This window comes from Ictalurus punctatus, chromosome 9 (genome assembly GCF_001660625.3).
Source record: "Ictalurus punctatus breed USDA103 chromosome 9, Coco_2.0, whole genome shotgun sequence".
Lineage (NCBI taxonomy): Eukaryota > Metazoa > Chordata > Actinopteri > Siluriformes > Ictaluridae > Ictalurus > Ictalurus punctatus.
The window spans coordinates 30,324,092-30,332,461 of record NC_030424.2 but is presented as its reverse complement, the minus strand read 5'-3'; positions in this window follow the sequence as shown (position 1 = coordinate 30,332,461).

Below are 8,370 nucleotides of genomic sequence, written 5' to 3'. Positions count from 1 at the left end.
CTAAAGCGTTACAACTTTCCTGTTTACCGTGTTTGATATTCAGAGGAAACACGACATGAACCCAGCAGTGCATTACAAGCACAAACCTTGTGATATAAACCATTGCTTAACCATGAGTTTCATTGTTGACCTATTAAAAGATATTGGATTTTATCCCTCTCAGCTGACATCACCACCAGCCCCCACTGTCCCTTCCTTTGTGTGTACATGGGAGTGTGTTAAATTGTTCAATTCTTTCCGAGACGCCCTTTAACAATCTTCCACCAATAAATCCCATTTGCACTCGCTGAGCTTGTTCCCATGAACAGCACTAAATAAATATTTTATTTAGATTAAAGCACTACGGGCATTCTTTTATTCCCCGTGCTGAACGAGGCTACGTGGTGTTGGGTCGTTTCAGTTCGATGGCAAGGTTTCAGCTGTTTCTAATTGGATTAACAATTAAACAAGATACCTACAAATTATGTTTGGTTTAATAAATAGACTACAAAGAGATGACTGATTAATACAGTTAATCAGTTACATATACAGATACACGGGCAATGTTGTTGAGTTATGCTCCACTACACTGGAGATAGGATCCTTCAGAGTGCTTAGCTGTAGCTATGATTACTTCCTTTAGTCCACTTATATTCAAATATATGCACTTATTCCTTTCAAACTATCCTGACGAAATAAATCCTGCTTACAGTGCCATTACATTTGACGTTCAGCTATGTAGCGAATCCAGAACCTTACAAAGTGTGCAAAGAGTTGAAGATATAGCAATAAAATGCATGCAGCATTTGGGTTTTGCATGTTCTCCTCCAGGTTCTTCTGTTTCCTCCTACCTCCAAGAACATGCTGGTTATGGATTGGCTAAGCAAAATTGCCCCAGGTGTGAATGAATGTGTGAATGTGTGTGCATGGTGTCCTACCGTGGACATCCTAGGTGTAGTCCCAGCTCATGCTCAGGATAGGCTCTGCATCCATCATGACTCTGGCCAGGAGTGGAACACTCCTTCCACCTCTGAGGAGTCAGGACACTACAGATCCTGTGGCGTGAGCATGTTTAGACCTTTTACTCTGAAACTGAGTAAATAATGTGATGCAGCTGGGATGCAAAGACAGCTGACTCCTGCTGGAAGCACTTGAAGCCACCTCACTTTCTCAGTACAGGGATTATATGAGATAACTTCAGGGGTTGTGAACAAAGCATGTGAATAGAGACCAGTGAGAAGAGAGTTGCAGTGGTCGAGTCTTGAAATGACTGAAGTCTGTACAATAAATTAGCCAGAATATGAAGAAGAAGAAGGTCGTTGATGTGATGTCACAGGATATGTTGAGCCATTCATCTAAACTCACACCAAAGATTTTAGGTTGAGGGTGCAGTATGATTATACAGTCCCCTCCAGAAGTATTGGAACAACTGAAAGAAGCTGCAATACAAGCCTGGAAAAGCAACACAAAAGAAATATGCAGTAGTTTGTTGCTGTCAGTAGATCACCAGCTTGATGCAGTTATTGCAACCAAGGGTTATGTTACCAAATATTAAGTGTTATTTATATTAATTTAGGTTAAGGCTGTCTGTTCCATTAATTTTTTGCCTAGAATTGGGTGGTCTGCCACAAAAGGTGACATGTTCTTCAAGTTGTTTAACACATCTAGATGTAAACATGAGGAAATAAGAGCTGAAATTCTGATCTGTCATATCATATTCAGATCGCAAAGCCAAATGTCTTCAATGTATAGCGAAATAGTAGAATCCGCCTTGCTGTTCCAATACTTTTGGAGAGGACTGTAACTGAAAGGACAGCGAGTGTTATTGCATACTCAGAAAGCTTACTTCTATATGCCTGTGGCTCTAGTAGAAGTACAGTGGTGCTTGAAAGTTTGTGAAGCCTTTAGAATTTTCTATATATCTGCATAAACATGACCTAAAACATCATTAGATTTCCACACAGGTCCTAAAAGTAGACAAAGAGAACCCAATTAAACAAATGAGGCAAAATATTATACTTGGTCATTTATTTATTGAGGAAAGTATCTCTTGGAAGGAACCTGTAATCATGTGCTGGTCTGTACATTGTCTTGCAAAAGCTCTGAAACCACAGACCAAGTGATCACCCCGCATGAATACCAGGAATTCAATTTAGCAAAGCCGAGGCCAGTGGCCTTTCTCCTCTTTTCCCCTACAACTGTGCTATGGAAGAATACATAGGGAAAGCCATGAAAAAGGGGTAAATCCACCCTTCTACATCACCAGCTTCTGTCAGATTCTTGTTTGTGGAGAAGCTAAGACCATGCATTGACTATCGTGGATTGAACCAAGTGACTGTTAAATATTGGTATCCCCTTCCTCTGGTCCCAGCAACCCTAGAACAGCTTCGTGAGGCAAAAATACTCACTAAACTCGATCTGCAAAGTGCCTATAATCTTGTACACATCCCGGACAGAGATGAGTGGAAGCACCACCTCTGGTCACTTTGAGTACTGCATCATACCATATGGGCTATCTTTTGCATCAGTAGTGTTTCAGTGCCTCATCAACGATGTGCTGTGGCAAATGTTGGGAAAGTATGTAATTGCCTATATTGACAATATTCTAATCTACTTGCCTGATGCAACCACCCACATCCAGCATGTCAAGAAGGTCCTGTCGCAGTTATTCAAACACCAGCTCTATGTAAAGGGGGAAAATTGTCAATTTCATGTGCACAAGGTGGCCTTCCTAGGCTACATCATAGGACCAGAGTGGGCCTCCTTTTCCAAGAAGTTGTCCCCTGCCAAGAGGAACTATGACATTGGCAAGTGGGAGCTTCTTGTGGTGAAACTCAGCCTCAGAGAAGGGCATCATTGGTTGGAGGGGGGTCTCGACCTGTTCAAAATTTACACTGACCACAAAATCATTGGAGTAAATCAAATTGGCAAAAAGACTGAATTCCTGACAGAGACATTGGGCCTTGTTCTATGCCAGGTTTGATTTCACTCTCTCCTACCTCACTGGATCAAAGAACAGCAAAGCTGACTCCCTCTCCCACATGTATCCAGTGCCCCCTCCTGAAACTACAGAAGAATGAATCCTGTCTGAATCACTTTTTGTAGGAACACTCACTTGGGACGTTGACAGCCTAAAGCACTCCACTACCAACCTCACACCCTTCCAATGTGTCCTGGGCTACCAGCCGCCTTTGTTCCCATGGAACACCAAACCCTTCGACTCAACTGCTGTGGACAGCTGGTCACAGCGGAGTGAGCATGTGTGGGTTCAAGCCCACCAACAGTTAGAGTGCACAGCCCAAACAAATCAGTGGTTTGTGGACAGACAGCCACCAGGGACCTAAGAGTCACACAGGCAAGCAGTAAGTTGTCCCACCAGTACATCGGCCCATCAAGGTCCTACATCTACAAGATCGAGTTATCATGGCACAGTCGCCTAGCCCCCTCCTTTCACATCTCCCGCCTCAAACCAGTCAGACCAGGTCCACTCAGAGAAGGCATTCAGCCCTCCAACCCTGCGCCCCCACCCCCGCACCCATGAACATTGAAGGACAACTAGCATACACCGTAAAGGAGATACTTGATTCATGATGAAGCTGCAGTATCTGATTGACTGGGAGGACTATGGACCTGAAGAAAGGTGTTAGGTCCCAGCCCAGGACATACTCATCCCTCTACTATGTTGTGGATTTGTGCATGCCACCCCAATCGCCCAGGTCCACAGCCTATAGTCTGTGTTTAGTGACTATTAAATACTGAACTTTAGGTCAATTCACACCCTTCATCTGCCTCCAAATGTTAGTTCAATGCCCAGCCTATCACCCGTTGATCCAGAATTTACACACAGATTCTGATAATAAAAGTCAACACGGAAATGTTTACATGGCTCCTATTCTTTTAATTTAATGGCTTATTAAAAGGACATTAACCCACCTTATTGAATTGGATGGAACTTTCACTGGCCTCAGTTGGTTTACTCTTTTCCAACTGAGGTGTCCACATGGACATTTTCTATTCTGATTGAGCTATTAGTTGGATTATTAATGGAATATTAAGCTACAGGTCAACATAGCCACTGATGTTGGGTAAAAAGCCCTGTCTAGCAGACTTCCTACAGCCCTAGGGTGAGAGTCAATTGCATGAACAGTCAGTTAGGATTTTGGACAATATAGATTTTGGACACATGATGGAGACATTCTGCCTTTGTGTTTTTTTTTTCTTCTGACTTGCCTTTGTTGACCTTTGCTATTGTTTTCACCTGTCCCTCATATTTATACCCTCCCTTTTCTTTATTCATTGCTCAGTCCTCTTGTCCATCATGTGAGTAACTAACCACTGCCTTTGCCTTTAGTTTCTAAGCGCTTTATCTTTTGCTACCTGTCTTTTTGACTTTTGAAATCTTTTTTTTTTTTTTTTTTTGTTATTATGTGATCTTGGATCTTCTGTGAATTTTGCCTGATCACTTGCTTTTTTTGGACTTTGTATTCATCTGTTCATGTGGTTAAGTTCTTAGGTCATCACCACCATGATCTAGGTTCAATTCCTGTCCAGGGTCACCGACCCTTTCAAAACTTGAATCGAGTATCAAGTAATAGCTAAAGCATGCCATAAATGACTTCAATTTATCTAGACTTTACATAGTGCACTAAATTGTCAATAAAAAGGAATTTGAGATACAAGTCATAGGAAGAGTGACTCCAAATAAGCTCTGGAAATTAATTACCTACCATTTATTGACAGGACATGAATAGCCAGACTTATAGTAATATAATAAAATACAAAAATAAGTTTATAGTTGTAAACTAACTTTTATTGAAATGGTGTATTGAGACCAAATCTTAAACAAAATGTAATTCTTTTCATTATCTCTGCCCAAATATCCTTCCAAAGTGCAAAATCAACCCAAATAACTCCACAGTATCACATTTGTTGCAAATAGAAATCAAATCAAATCATTTGTTTTAATTTAGTTGATCTCACTAGGTCATGAAATGCTAGAATAAAAAAAAATCACACTTGTTATTAGTATTATTTTCCCCTTTTTTAATTTTGTTATTTTCGGCATCTTTAGATGTCTTTTCTGATTACTTGCTTTTTTGAACTGACTACTCATCAGTTTTACAGTTAGATTAGTTCTTGGGATCTCTGTTGACTCTTTTGGAGGGATTTTCTGAGGTAAAGATTTTTTCCCACCACGACCCGGGTTCGATTCTCATCCAGAGTCACCGACCCTTTCAAAAACCAAATCAAGTAAAGCAGACCCCTTTTCTGACGAGATTAATTTAACCCAAATCTTAAGAAAACGCTAGTATTGAAAGAATCACACTAAGTGATTCCATTATTTGTCTAGAATCTTAAACATCCAAAGTAGTATAGCGTTGTACATTTTATTGCTTGAACTATTTAGTTTTACTTCCATTATATACTATTCATGAAAATAGGTTTTCTGTATAGCTACAGAAGACCATGGTTTAATTTTACATTTCAGGTTATTCTTTAACCACAGTAATGTTTTCAAATAGAAACCATAAAATAATTTGTTTGAATTGTATTTAAAACAAATGATGCAGGCATAGCAGTTTGCAACGAATTTTGTCAAACATGGAGTAAACACACATACACACAGGCACCTGAATGTGATATTTATTTGTTTTCTCAATGTTCTAATACTCCTCAAACAACAAAAGCACAGTAGAAGAAAAGAAAAAACATTTGTGTTAATATATCTTCATCCTCCAAAAACCTCAAAATCCTTCACCTATCCTCAAACGTCCTGACAAAACCTGACAATCCTTCACCTATCCTCAAACGTCCTCACAAAACCTCAAAATCCTTCACCTATCCTCAAATGTCCTCACAAAACCTCAAAATCCTTCACCTATCCTCAAACGTCCTCACAAAACCTGACAATCCTTCACCTATCCTCAAACGTCCTCACAAAACCTGACAATCCTTCACCTATACCCAACAATGCTACTAAAATCAAAGTCATGCACCTATATCCAAAAATCCTCCAAAAATGAACATTCACTTTCACCAAACAGTCATCCAAGGACCTAACAAACCTTCTCCTACTCCAAAAATACACCAAAAATCTAACAATCCATCACCTATCCCAGTTCCTAACGTTCCTTCAACCAACCAAAACATTCATTTAAATATCTAACAATTATTCACCTATCCCCCACAATCCATTAAAAAATGTAACAAACCTTCACCTTCACCAAACAGCGCTCCAAAGATCTAACAACCCCACACTTATCCAGCAATCCTCCAAAAATCAGACAATCCTTTACCTATCCCCAACAATGATCCAAATATCGAGAAATAATGCAGCTATCTCCCCAAATCCACCAAATATCTAACATCTTCCTCCTATCGTCATAAATCAGAAAGCTTTCACCTATTTCCCAAAATTCCTCCAAAATCTAACAGCCCATCATCTATCTCCAAAAATTCTCCAAAAGTCTACCAGTACTTCACTTCTCCCCAACATCCCTCAAGAAATCTTACAAATCCCCAACAATCCTTCAAAAATCAGACAATCCTTCACCTATCCCCAACAATCCTCCAAAAACTTAGTCTTTCGCGTATTTCCAGAAATTCTTCAAAAAATCTTACAATTCTTCAGATCTTCAGCAACGATCTTCCAAATACCTAACAACCAATTGGATCAGGTGTGCTGCGAGCAGGTGAATCCCAAACCATACACTATAGTGCTGAATATCAATTATAGTAAGTGGTGTATTATGCTGTAGAAGTTGTTACTGTTTTATTATTGATTTTTAGAAGGGGTTATTGTTGTTGCAATATTTGAGAGTCTAAATATTCCAATAATAAGTTTGTTGTTGTTTGATATTTTATGTGTTACTTTTTGAATAGCGATGAAATTAGCCACACTCTGAGTGAGTGTTCTCCAGGTTAAGAACTGAGAGTGTCAGAACCCAAATTTTCCACCAGAGGGCAGTAGAGTTACAGGCTGCAATCTCTGATGTGTCAAGAACTGTAGTGCACTAAATGTAGAATTGGGATCGATACGGGATTTAGCTCTACAGTGAACCAAGATGGCAGGAGAAGGAGCTTGTGGACCTCAAAATGACAGGGGAGGGAGCTTGTGGACCTCAAAACGGCAGGAGAAGGAGCTTGGGGACCTCAAGATGGCAGGAGAAGGAGCTTGTGGACCTCAAGATGGCAGGAGATGGAGCTTGTAGACCTCATAATGGTTGATGTAAGAGCTCATAGACCTTAAAATGGGAAGGATAGGAATGTGTAGAATTCAGGATGTTAGAAGTTGGAGTTTCTACACCTTGGGATGCCAGGGGAAGGTGCTCGAGGAGTTCAGGATGGCAGGAGAAGGAACTTGCAGACCTCAGAATAGCAGCAGAAAGAAACGGTAGACTTCAGAATGGCTGAAGAAGGAACTTGTAGAATTTAGGATGGCAGGACAAGAAGCCTGTAGAACAGATGGGCGTGGTAGACAGGAAGGTAGAGCTTGTAGACACCAGTATGGTAGAATTTGGAGCTCAAGGATCATATATGTGGAGCTTGTAAATCTCAGGATGGCAAGTGAAGGAGTTTGTAGAGCTCAAAATGGCAGGATTGGACCTTGTAGAACTCCAGATAGTATAAGTAGGAGCTCGTAGTCCACAGAATGATAGACAAAGGAGCTTGTAGACCACAGGATGAGATATGTAAGATCGTGTACACTTAAATGGTAGTTGGAGCACTTGTAGGCCTCAGGTTTGCAGAAGAAGGAGCTTGTAGACCTCAGGTTTGCAGAAGAAGGAGCTTGTAGACCTCAGGTTTGCAGAAGAAGGAGCTTGTAGACCTCAGGTTTGCAGAAGAAGTAGCTTGTAGACCTCAGGTTTGCAGAAGAAGTAGCTTGTAGACTTCAGGTTTGCAGAAGAAGGAGCTTGTAGACCTCAGGTTTGCAGAAGAAGGAGCTTGTAGGCCTCAGGTTTGCAGAAGAAGGAGCTTGTAGACTTCAGGTTTGCAGAAGAAGGAGCTTGTAGACTTCAGGTTTGCAGAAGAAGGAGCTTGTAGACTTCAGGTTTGCAGAAGGAGCTTGTAGACCTCAGGTTTGCAGAAGAAGGAGCTTGTAGGCCTCAGGTTTGCAGAAGAAGGAGCTTGTAGACCTCAGGTTTGCAGAAGAAGGAGCTTGTAGGCCTCAGGTTTGCAGAAGAAGGAGTTTGTAGACTTCAGGTTTGCAGAAGAAGGAGCTTGTAGACTTCAGGTTTGCAGAAGGAGTTGTAGACTTCAGGTTTGCAGAAGAAGGAGCTTGTAGGCCTCAGGTTTGCAGAAGAAGGAGCTTGTAGACTTCAGGTTTGCAGAAGGAGCTTGTAGACCTCAGGTTTGCAGAAGAAGGAGCTTGTAGGCCTCAGGTTTGCAGAA